General features: G+C 45.7%; 1 long non-coding RNA gene across 1 annotated transcript in view; it reads right to left on the bottom strand.

Moving 5' to 3' along the window:
• Positions 1 to 1,232: 1,232 nt before the first annotated feature.
• Positions 1,233 to 11,868, bottom strand: part of LOC137322580 (uncharacterized) — a 74,528-nt gene continuing 63,892 nt past the window's right edge. The window contains exons 5-6 of the long non-coding RNA XR_010963188.1: positions 2,655 to 2,868; positions 1,233 to 1,572 (exon numbers count right to left, since the gene is read on the bottom strand). This is a non-coding gene — a long non-coding RNA (uncharacterized lncRNA). The remainder of the gene's footprint in view (positions 1,573 to 2,654; positions 2,869 to 11,868) is intronic.

The raw sequence follows: 11,868 nt of genomic DNA, 5'->3' as shown, positions 1-11,868 counted from the left end.
AAATGCTTGGTAAAAGAGGTAGGTTTTAAGGAGTGCCTTAAAGTAAGAGAGAGAGGTAGAGAGGTGGACAGATTTCGGGAGGGAATTCCAGAGCTTAGGACCTAGGCAGCTGAAGGCACAGCCGCCAATGGTGGAGCCATTAAAATCGAGGGTGTGAAAGAGGCAAGAGTTGGAGGAGTGCAGTGGTCTTGGAGGGTTATAGGGCTGGAGGAGGTTACAGAGATAGGGAGGGGCGAGTCCATGGAGGGAATTGAAAACAAGGATGAGAATTTTAAAATCGAGGCGTTCCTGGACTAGGAGCCAATGTAGACCAGTGAGCACAGGGGGTGATGGGAGAACGGGACTTGGTGCGAGTTAGGATATGGGCAGCAGAGTTTTGGATGAGCCCAAATTTAGGGAGGGTGTAAGATGAGAGGCCGGCCAGGAGAGCATTGGAATAGTTTAGAGGTAACAAAGTCATGGATGAGGGTTTTTAGCAGTATATTAGCTGAGGCATGGGTGGAGCCGAGCGATGTTACGGAGGAGGAAGTAACCGGTCTTGATGATGGAGCAGATATGTGGTTGAAAGCTCATCTCAGGATCAATAAGGATGCCAAGGTTGCGAATGGTCTGATTCAGCCTCAGACAGTGGCCATGGAGAGGGATGGAGTCGGTAGTCAGGGAACAGAGTTTGCGGGGGGGACCAAAGACAATGGCTTCGGTCTTCCCAATGTTTAGTTGGAAGAAATTTTTCCGTTGGACAAGCAGTGTGACATGAGAGACAGAGAAGGGGTCGAGAGAGGTGGTGGTGAGGTACAGGTATATGCTGTGCCATAAGTTTCTCAGGTGGATAGTGAGTAAAGAGTGGTGGAACCAAAAGGTTGATAACAATCATGGAAAGAGCAGAGGAACAGATGAATAGTATACTAGATAGTTATGAAAAGAGGATTTAGAGGCTATTGGAATTGATTGAAAGTTCAATAGTAATAAAGAAAGCTGGACTTCTCCTGTGATAGCTTTGTATGCTTGACATTTCTATTCCTGTACATTCTCCACAAGATAAGACAATAGTAATTAATGATAATAATTGTTAATAAAATATATAGTGCTAAATATTCCCATTAGTTTACAAAATAAGAAACTAATTGAGGATTTCCTGATTCAAAACACAATCATACTTTGAGGATATGCATCTTTTATCACCCCGATTTATGGTGAATTAGCAACATTCTTTTTCTGGCTTACACTGGATGCTATTACTGGAATATTTAAAAAAATCTTTTAGAATTTACAAAATGTTTTAAGAAGTTTAAAATAACTATTGTAACAACAATACAGCCATCGACTACTCGCGTAGTTTGTACGTAACACACAGCGTTTCTGGATGTTCTTCCAGATTCCTCTATAATGTGTCTATTCCTGTGTTAAGTCGATGAAGAGTTATTCTCCTCCCAGCTGTTCCTTTTGAGTGGAAATAGTTATTCTTGATTAACCCTTGGATTCCAAATGTTCTTCTTTAATTTTTTCATCTGAACTAAGGTTCAAACTCAGTCCATGCCTCTTTCCATCATTTAATTCCTCGGCTCAACATTTCTATAAACAAGTGAAAATTAGACTAATGTTTAACAGATTGTATTTCACTTTTAGGAACAGCAATTACTATAACAAGGAGCACTTGGGACTCATTCAGATTTAAGACGCAGATTTGGATACTAACCACACCCCTCCCCCAAAGAAAATCCATTTTCACTCTCCGAAAGCAAAATGGATCAGTACTTGAACATGGAGAGCCTCTGCCAACTGCCAGGAGATGTACATGCATCCTGACACTCCCATTTGTTTTATTCTTATAAGGACTTTCATTCAGAAAAAAAAATAGGAAAAAGTTAAAAATAACGCCACCCAGAAAGATGAACCCCTCCCTCAAAAGATTAATTATTTAAATTGGTCTAACCAATAACCTTAATTATAGGAATCTGCAATAAAACCATGTGTTATGTTAGCAACATGTTGTCACTGGAAGGTGTAAACTCCATGTAATAGGTTTCAGGATTTGATGCCATTATTCAGATTTCTTTTCGTGATCAAATAAGGGGAAAGGTTTCCCCTCTTCATTACTGGTAGCTAAATCATAAACACATTCGTTATGTTTACATTTTCAATTTTACTACAAATTGAGAACAAGGAAAACCTTCCTCCCAGAAGGGCAGTAAAACAAGTAGAGAAATCTATAATTGCACGCACATCAGAGGGAATTTTAACTCCCTCCACCCAGCGGAAACAAGGAGTTAAAATGGACTGAGTCAATTCCCACCTCTCAGCAATTTCAGCACTGTTGTTTTTTTGGGTGGCAATGATGCCCGCCTGAATCAGGCGGGAGACTCATATATTGTTGCGAATCGGGGTCATAACATACGTAGGACCCTAATGGCATTTTAACCGCTGACTGAACTGAGTGCCCACTGCAGCCACACTGCTCAGTGAAACCTGGTCTGTGGGAAGAAGAAGCCCTGTAAGATGTGTTAAACTTTCCTCTGTGGGGCCAGGAGGAGTAGGAGTGCTCTGCCAAGCCCCAAGGGGAAATCCTTGGCCTCTGCTGCTTTGGGTTCCACCACCACCCCCCGTCCCTCCCTTACCACCCATGAGGCCCTGTGGAAAGCATCCCCACACCTTACCTGAGTGCCGGCTGGTGCCCTCCGGACCACCCAATCTTCAACGTCCAACAGCTGGCCAGCTGTTTCGTTCCACCTCTTTCGGGTAGCAACTGGTCGGCAGGATGTAAATGAGGTTTGGCCGGGCCTTCAGCTGCCATTCCCAGGCGGATCACCCGTTTGCCCAGCTGGCTTCCTGCCCAGGAGTTAAAATCTCCCTTATAGCTTCAAGGAAAAACTAGTGCACAAAAGGTGAGACTATTCATTTAAAACAGTAACTGAATGAATTTATTTTAAACGCTCATGATTGTTGCATTGTTTACCATTAATCCACTGAATATGAAGAACGGCTCTGCAGCACACTCTCATACAGGCTGATACCAGAGAGAAGTTGGGAGTACACCCCCACCCAATCCATGTACTACAGGAATAGTAAATGAACTCAATGGGAATACCTGTGCATTCCAGCTCAGCTGTTCCCTACCCCTCTCATCAACAAAAATACCCTGATCAAGAAATTGGTAGCATCATTATTTACACCAGTATGTACAACTTCAGCAACAGATTCATCACCTTTTGTAAAAGGCTCACTCTGTTATTGTCCTTGAGGGAGTGATAAGTAAGGTCTCTTTGGAGTTGAAACGACTCCAATATTAATGTCTTATGATGGAAGATCAGAACCAAGTCAGCCCTCTGTGGTATATTCGGTAATCCAATACGTGAGCCAGGTAGGCACACGGTATGCCAAGGCACAGCTCATGATTAACCATCCAGCCTGGCTCGTTAGTGGAACCTGAGAAAGGGTAGACCTGTCATTGGTATTTTTCCTGCTCACCTCCAGATAACTCTTCATGCCAGTGCCCTAAGGGGTAGAGTGGTCCTGGCTGTGCAAGCAACAGTAAGCTTGCCAGGCTGCATGGTTTCAGCTGGTTAAACTCCAGCAATGCCCCCATGCCCACTTGGGTGTCCGTAAGCCTTGGCTTGCCAATCTGTGCCTAATCTTTCTGGACTTAGGCAAGTGGGGAGTGTCCCTATGGAGAGAGTTTGTGCATTCCAAACTGAAATTCTACCTATGCAGCCAAAATAAAAAGTAGGTTTTCTATATATGGTGTGCTGTAAAAATAAAAATGGTTGTTCTATACTGATGCAAATGGCAACGAAGTAAAATGTAACAAAACTGCACCAATATGCAAACCAATACAACATTCTGAAAAAAACTCAATGGAGCCAATTATCATTTTTGCCAGACATGCAGTGGGCAGAGCAATTGTGATGCCCGCCCGATGTCGTTGGCAAGAGGCCTGCATCATTGTGATGGTCATTTACATTCTGTTGGTGAACTGGCCGTGCATTTCCAGAGCTGATCGGCGAGCTCTCTGTTAGGGAGAAGTGTGATATCTGGTGGGATATCTGGGGGGCCTGGTGCACATTTAAACTGAGCTTGCACCTTTTAAAGGGAAGGTGCCTTTTCACTCTTGGTTTGTTGCAGACACAATTTTTAAAAATTGGTGCAAAGAATGTCAACTTCCAGGGCTTCCCTTTTTGACCTGATGCTGCTGTGGAGTTGCTACTGGACCATATGAGGGCCAGGAAAGAGGTTCTCTATCCACCTGCTGGCAGGCAGGTGCCCAGGTAAACCTGTCAGCAGGCATAGAGAGAGATTGCAGAGCATATCATTGCCTGTAGCATTACACCCAGGACCTAGCTGCTGTGCATGAAGAGGTTCAATGATTTGACCAGGATAGCTAAGGTGAGAGTTTTATCTTCATCTGTCTTTTTCTTTTAATGAAGCCTTGCAACAACGCTTTTTCCTCCCAACTCTCCTGATCCTTCCCTCACATGCTTCTTCTCCAATAGCAAACACAACATTGTACCACAGCTCTTTCTGCTTACAATCAAGATCGAGGAAGGAGAGTTATTCGATCTATGCCTACGAAGTGATGAAGCAGGTTTACCCCCAACACTGGCATCTCCTCCAAGGCCATGAGCATCATGAACTCCTTTGTGAACGATATTTTCTCAGGTGTCATGGATATCAATGTTTGTCTGTGGTTAGAAGTACTTTATTGTCAGGTGGAAGGACCGGCGGTGATGTTGTTCAGGACTGTTATTGTGGGGAATGGGAGGGAGGAGGGGGGTTGCAGGACTAGTTCTGCTGAAGCATTAGTCAATTAGCTGCAGGCTGGTGTTGGTGCCCTCCCACATCTGTGCCTTCCTCACTGCCATTAGAGTCTTCCTCATCAGGTGGCGGAAAGTCTTCATTCAGTCTTGGCTTCATTTCTTGTCCCTTTGCAGAGCAAAGTTTTGCAGAATGCATTAGACAGTCAGAATCTGGTACACTCTCTCTGGGCTGTATTGAAAAAAGCCACTAGACCTACCCAGGCAGCAGAAACGTTGTTTGAGCAGTCCAGTGTTCTGCTTGATGATGGCTCTAGTGGACCTGTTGCTCAGGTTGTATCGCAGTTCAGCTGGTGAGCGTGGGTTTCAGAGAGGTGTCATGAGCCAGGTCTAAAAAGAATAGCCCTTGTCGCTAAGCAGTGAGCCTCTGGCTTGATGTGCTGCTTCAAAGAGTGGGAGGATGGAGGACTGGTCCAGTATGAAGGCATCATGACAGTTGCCAGAAAAGTAGGCACAGGCCTGCATGATGCACTGGTGGTTATCACTCACTAGCTGAACACTACGGGAGTGAAAGCCTTCACAGTTTGTGAAGACTGCTGGTTCACTGGCACGAGTACCGATGGCTCTATAGGTGCACGCCCTGTACTTCGGGGAAGCTTGCTATATTTACAAAACCTACAGCACTTTTTGGCTGGTTCCTGGGGAATGTGATATACTGGCTGGCTTTGTATAGTGGGTGTCAGCCTCCTGCTTGATGCAGGCATGGACTACAGACTGACTAATGTTACTAATGTCACCTGCTACAGCCTGGGAAGAGCCCAAGGTGAAAAGACTGAGGACTATAGTGACTTTCATTGCCAGAGGCAATGCATTAACAACTGTCACAGTGCATTGCAGGTCTTAATGTAAGACTTACTGTGACAGCCACTCTGGAGAAACACAGCCTCCTTATGCGCTGCTCCTCAGTAAAGTGAAGGTCAGTGAGTTTCAGCCTATTTCCCTAAGGGCAGGGTAAGGACACATGCAAGCAGCTTTCCTCCTTTGTGGATCCCTAGCAGCTCCAACAGCAACTCGCTGAAGTTCCTTCACCTGTGCTGCTGCTGCTTTTTTCCTCCCCTTCCAGAATGAAGTGTCCCTAGATAACTTTCATATTCTGCAGTAGCCATTTCTCCCTGAGCTTCCTGAAGGTTTTGAAGCTGATTTAAACAGAAATTCAGGGATTTCCAAGTCAAAGGTCTGTATAAATGAAACAAGGCTTTTCCCAAACAGATATCGAGTTACGTAGAGTCTACAGCTCAGAAACAGGCTATTCGGCTCAACTGGTCTATGCAAACGTTTATGCTCCACACGAGCCTCCTCCCACCCATCTTCATCTAACCCTGTCAGCATACCCTTCTATTCCTTTCTCCTTCATGTGCTTATCCAGCTTCCCCTTAAATACACCTATGCTATTTGCCTCAACTACTCCTTGTGGTAGTGTGTTCCACATTCTTACCACTCCTTGGGTAAAGAAGTTTCTTTAACAGTGGTCCCAGCACCGATCCCTGTGGAACACCACTTCCCACCTTTTGCCAGACTGAGTAGCTACCCTTAACCCCTACTCTCTGTTTTCTGTTTTGTAGCCAGCTTGCTATCCATTCTGATATCTGTTCCCTGACTCCACATGCTCTGACTTTAGTCATGAGTCTACAATGCAGTACCTTATCGAAGACCTTTTGCAATTACATTACCCTTGTCTACTTTCTGTTACATCTTCAAAGAATTCAAGACATTGGTCACGCATGGCTTTCCCTTTTGAAATCCGTGTTGACTACTCTTTTTTATCCATTTGTTTTTCTATTACATTTTTGAGTAAAGATTCCATTATCTTTCCTACCACCAATGTTAAGCTAACTGGTCTATAGTTCCCTGGACTTGCTCTATCTCCCTTTTTAAATATAGGAATCACATTAGCTGTGCTCCTGTCCTCTGGCACTATTCCCTTTTCTAATGAATTTTTATATATATGTAATAGTGCCACTGCTATCTCTTCCCTAACTTCTTTTAATATGCGCAGATGCAATCCATCCGGACTAGGGTTTTATCCTCTCTAAGTTTGATTAGTTTATCAATTATCTCCCCCTTTCTATCTTAATGCCTTTATATCTTTTTTGATCTCTGTTTCTAATGTCATGACCACCTTGTTAGTCTCCCTGGTAAATACTGAGGCAAAGGGCTCGATGTTACCAGGCCTGCGGGTTTCCGGCGGGTTGGGTTTCGGGAGCGTGGTCAACACGCTCGGTGAAATTAGTGGGTTGCCCGCGCGATCGTAGCAGGCAACACACTAATAGGAATCAATTACCTGCTCCTCCGGGGTCCATGCTGCTGGTCTGCGCGTCGGGCGGGCTGCGCATGCGCAGTACGATCTGTCAGCTGGAGGCTCTCTAGTTAAAGGGGCAGTCCTCCACTGACAGATGCTGCAACCAATGGAACAAATTTCAGCATGGAGCAGCCCAGGGGGAAGGCTGCTCCCAGTTTAATGATGCCTCACCCCAGGTATCATCAGATGGGGTGAGGAGGAGGGCGAAGACAGAGATCTTCCACCCGGCGGGCGGGAGGAAGCGGCCAGCCTCTGCCACCAAGAAGGCCTGGCTCGAGGTGGCAGAGGGGGTCACCTGCGCCACCAACATATCGCCCACCTGCATACAGTGCAGGAGGCGCTGCAATGACCTCAGTAGGTCAGCCGCAGTGAGAACACGAAGTCTTTCCCCTACACTCCATCTGCCACAACACTGCCCCAACCCCACATCTCCTTCGGCACTGCCAACACTACTCTGTCACATCACCCCTCATACCCACTCAAACCCCATCCTCATCTTACCTCCACCTACTCACCTCGCCAGTACTCACCCCACCACTACCACGCAACCCAATCCTCATACAATCTCATGGCTCTATCCCATACTCACCCTCTCGTGCATCTCCCTCACGGCCAGCCTCACTCAACCTGCCACCACCTGTGCTGCAGCCACAGGGCATGCATCACATATGTGCAGTAGGCAGCGTAAGGCAAATGTTTCGTGAGCATGAAGGGGATGCACAAGGGTGTTTGAGGGTTTGCCATGGGTGTTACTTATATTGAATTTCAGAGCAACAAACAGCACACATTATATTGGCACCACCACTGCCATGTCTCCGCGAATCCTGTCTGTTGTGTCCAATAATGCCCGCTCCTGGGTATCACTATGAGGACCCACCACTGATGCCACCCATCGTGTTACTGCAGAGTAGGTGCAGGTGTATTTGCAGGGCTCGTCCGCGCAGACGACTGAGAGACATCGGCGGTGTACCCGGCTGCACCCTGGAAGGATGCGGAGGAGAAGGTGTGGTGGGCAGTGGTGACTTTGGCAACGACAGGTAAGCACTTGGTGCTGGGGCCAGCCAGGAGCAGCTCGGCATGAAAGAGCCTGCAGATCTCCACGACTACATGTCGAGCGAATCTGCGCCTCCATGTGCACTGCTGCTCGGAGAGGTCCGGGGAGCTTCGCCTCGGTCTGTGGACCCTGTGGCGAGGGTAGTGCCCTCTGCGATGCGTCTCTCTCTGCGGTAGCCCTCCCTCCTGCTGTGCAGGTGGGCGTGCAACAACACCGTGTTGGGGGGCTCCACGTCTCTGCGGCGGACCGCGTGGACTGCGAGGCTGCTGGGGCTGGTCATGCTGTTCGTCCTACGAGGGTGTCCACGCACCACCCATCTGGCAGCTGTTGGTCTGAGGGGTTGTGCAGGGTAGGTGGGTGGTTCCTCGGACTGGGGCTGCGGTTTCGTGTCGGTCTGTCCTCTGGCTTGGCGGGGGGTGGTGTGGGGCAGGGGTTGCCCTATGTGACGCGGTGGCCTCCTGCGTGGGTGAGGGCTGTCCCCCGTGGAGTGCACCTTGGCAGCTGCCACAGGCTGCTGGCTCCAACACGCCTGTTTGGAGAGAGACTGTTTCCCCCAGTGTGTGAAACAGTCTGCGATGCAGGTAAAATCCCACACTTCCTCTTTTGACAGCTGATTCAGCTCATTAACTGACCTCAACAAGCAAGGTAAGTACTCTCAAGTGGAACCCCGCTGGCTTTAATTGCCTGCGGGATTCCCACCAGCGGTGGCCACGCACGCAGCCCCGCACGTCATCGGGGAACCCGGAAGTGGTCGGGATCGCAGCGCGATCCGGTCACGTGACCTCATATCGGGATTTTCGGGGCCCCCCCGCTGGAAACCCGCAGGAAACCCGACCCTAAAATCGAGCCCAAAGTAACTATTCAATATTTCCCTATCTGATTTTTCTTTTGTTATTTATGTGTCTGTAGAATACCAACGATCTGAGTACTTGCCGCTAAACTCCCCTTTAAAAAGCAATGGAAACAGCCATTTCCAGCTCGTACCACACAGTCCAACTACTGCACAAGTCCAACGCTGTGTGTTCCTCGCTAATTTGCCCAAAATTGGCACCGAAATTTACATCATAGGACCCCAATTTGCAAACTTAATGAAGTTCCTGCATCTGAAGGCCACCTGGGCGGCCCATCACAAGGATCCCACCGAAATGGTAGCAGCTAGTGCAGCAGTGGGAATGGGGCACTGAATGCTCATTTCAGTGCACCATCACCCCATCCTATCCCATCCGAAAATAGAACCTCCTAATTTTTAGCAGAACAAATGTTTTGACTTGTACATTAAGAGTTAATGAATTTGTATGAAAACTATACAACAACCACATCTGGTATATTAATACTCTGGCTTCCTGGAGGTTAACTCTCAGAGGTATATCGTATTAGAGTATTAGAACTAATACAAGACCTTGAACTCTGAGACTTTGTAGAAAAAATGAGAACTTCAATTCACCTTCATTTGCAGTCGAATGAGTTCTCCCTCCCCCTAATGTAAAGTAAAATGGAACCACAAGATTGAGATTTTAATTCATGCAAAGACATTTCGGAGATTTTATTGTTCAAGAAAAACATACAAAATTTGTCTATTTTATTATTTATGTCACTTAATTTCAATTAGTTATTTAAATGTTGCTATGGTCATTTATTTACTGGCAAATTTCCATCTCAGTTTGCTCTTTAATCCACCGATACTGATCTGAAAATGAAAAAGTAAAATATTGAAAAGTGGATACTGCACCATTCGTACTGTCTGATTAGTAGTACAATTTTACACTTCTTTCATGAAGTGACATGGAAAACCTTAGCTACCTCTGCTATGTCCCTAAAAATTGATATGGGTTTACTCCAAATCATCCCTTGCTCTCATTTGTTTTCTGTTACTCTTGGAGTCTTCACATCATTAATTCAGTGATAGGAGATATTTTATCAGCTCTCAGCCGGTGAAGGGGAGTTTGACAACTAAAGCTGATTTAGGAGCCATGGTGGCCTGCTGAACAGGCTGTGACTTGATGTAATTTCCGAGAGAGTTTATTACTAGGATAAAGGATGACATTGTGCAATGAAGTCATTACAGCTCAGCAGAGCTGCTGGTAACAATTACTGATCCTCAAAAACAATTTTTACCATCAAGACCACCAACAAGATAAAAAAAAATCCAAGCATCCTCTGCCCCTTATGTTTTCCTTCATAGATTTGGGCTGGAGTCCCAAACCCATCCTTGATCATTTTTGTCATTGTAATTGTTCATTCTGATTGGTAACAATGGATATCTTAGCTGCGATCTTATCCTGAGAACTATTCTTTCAGTCTCTGCTTCTATTTTTGTTCTTTGTTAAATGCAAATATGAAAGAGACAAGTCCGCCCTTTCTATTGCTGTTTCACCTGTTCTCTTCTTAATTCCATATTGTAATGCCCAGCATATTATTAATATCAATCTAAAAATGTCAAAACTCCTCCAAGTTCAGGCACATAATAGTTGTTAAGTAAAGGGAAACTATGTTAGAGTAAGAGCATGGACTAAAGCATGAAAACTACAAGACAAATAGTCACAGTGTTGGTTATCATTATTTTATCTTAAATTATACAACCTAAGAGACAGTGTTTCCTTTAAGGAAGGTTATGGTGCTCTGGTTGATGTCAATGCTGCTCCACAGGAGGCATAATCCGTAGGAAAGATCTGTTCTCCTTGTCAATTTCCATTGTTACCCTAGGTGGGAAATGCGTTGTCACATTTAACAACCCAGATGACAACTGACAAAACTTGCTCATTAGGTTCAGCTGAGTTTAAACATCAAATTTGAACCTGTAGGGGTGATCTTCATGTCGTTACTGCCCTGTATGCATTTAAAAATGGGGCTGTCGTGGGAACCAAAACAGCACAGAAACGAACTTGCTGCCGCATTCTTGCCCATTCCGATTTTCTGGTGGATCTTGATTTAGCGCCAAAAACAGGCAGGAGACTCATGAATATATGCTAATTGGGGTCAAACCATGTAGAAATGACCCCCAACACCATTATCATCTCCATCGGCGGATTACCGCCAGTTCCTGCTCCCACCCACAAAACATGGGCATCGTAAGTCAGGAGGCAGCCATTTTGATCATCCATTAAAGGGATCCTCAGCTGCAGTCAGGGAGAGCTGAATGGTGGTTTAGCACACTTTATTATGTCAGTCGCCTCTGGGTTTTGAGGCTTAAAGGCTTCCACTTTTAATGTCCTTGCTGCTGTAGGTGCTGCAACAATTTTGCCTGCTGCTCTAAACTGATGCTTCCTTTCACTCCCAACGTTTTCAACCCTCCCCTTTAAGGTGTCGCCGTAGGCCCTTCACATTCAACTGCCGTGCCGGATTTCCTATCTTCCTAATCTGCGAGCTGCTACTGGGAGTGTGTTTTGCACTGGCAGTTTACCAAATTCATTTAAATTAGACCTGACCACGAAAATGGCACAGTTCCCAAGGCCGACACCATTGAGTAGATGTAAAGCACGCCCTTCCCACCATCCACCAGATATGAGCTCCAAATGAAAATCGCCCCTCTGTCTGTAGCACAGGAAATAGGAACCTACATTATGTTGCTGTACTCCATGTAAACAATACTTTATTTGTGTGAAAACAGTATTGTGTTAATTGACAGTAATCAATTTCTTTGATAATGCCATTTATTTCCCTACACTACAATAGTGACGACATTTCAAAATTATTTAATTGATTGTCAA

This window comes from Heptranchias perlo, chromosome 6 (genome assembly GCF_035084215.1).
Source record: "Heptranchias perlo isolate sHepPer1 chromosome 6, sHepPer1.hap1, whole genome shotgun sequence".
Lineage (NCBI taxonomy): Eukaryota > Metazoa > Chordata > Chondrichthyes > Hexanchiformes > Hexanchidae > Heptranchias > Heptranchias perlo.
The sequence above is the reverse complement of the archived record's forward strand: the minus strand, read 5'-3'. Positions and strand labels throughout refer to the sequence as shown.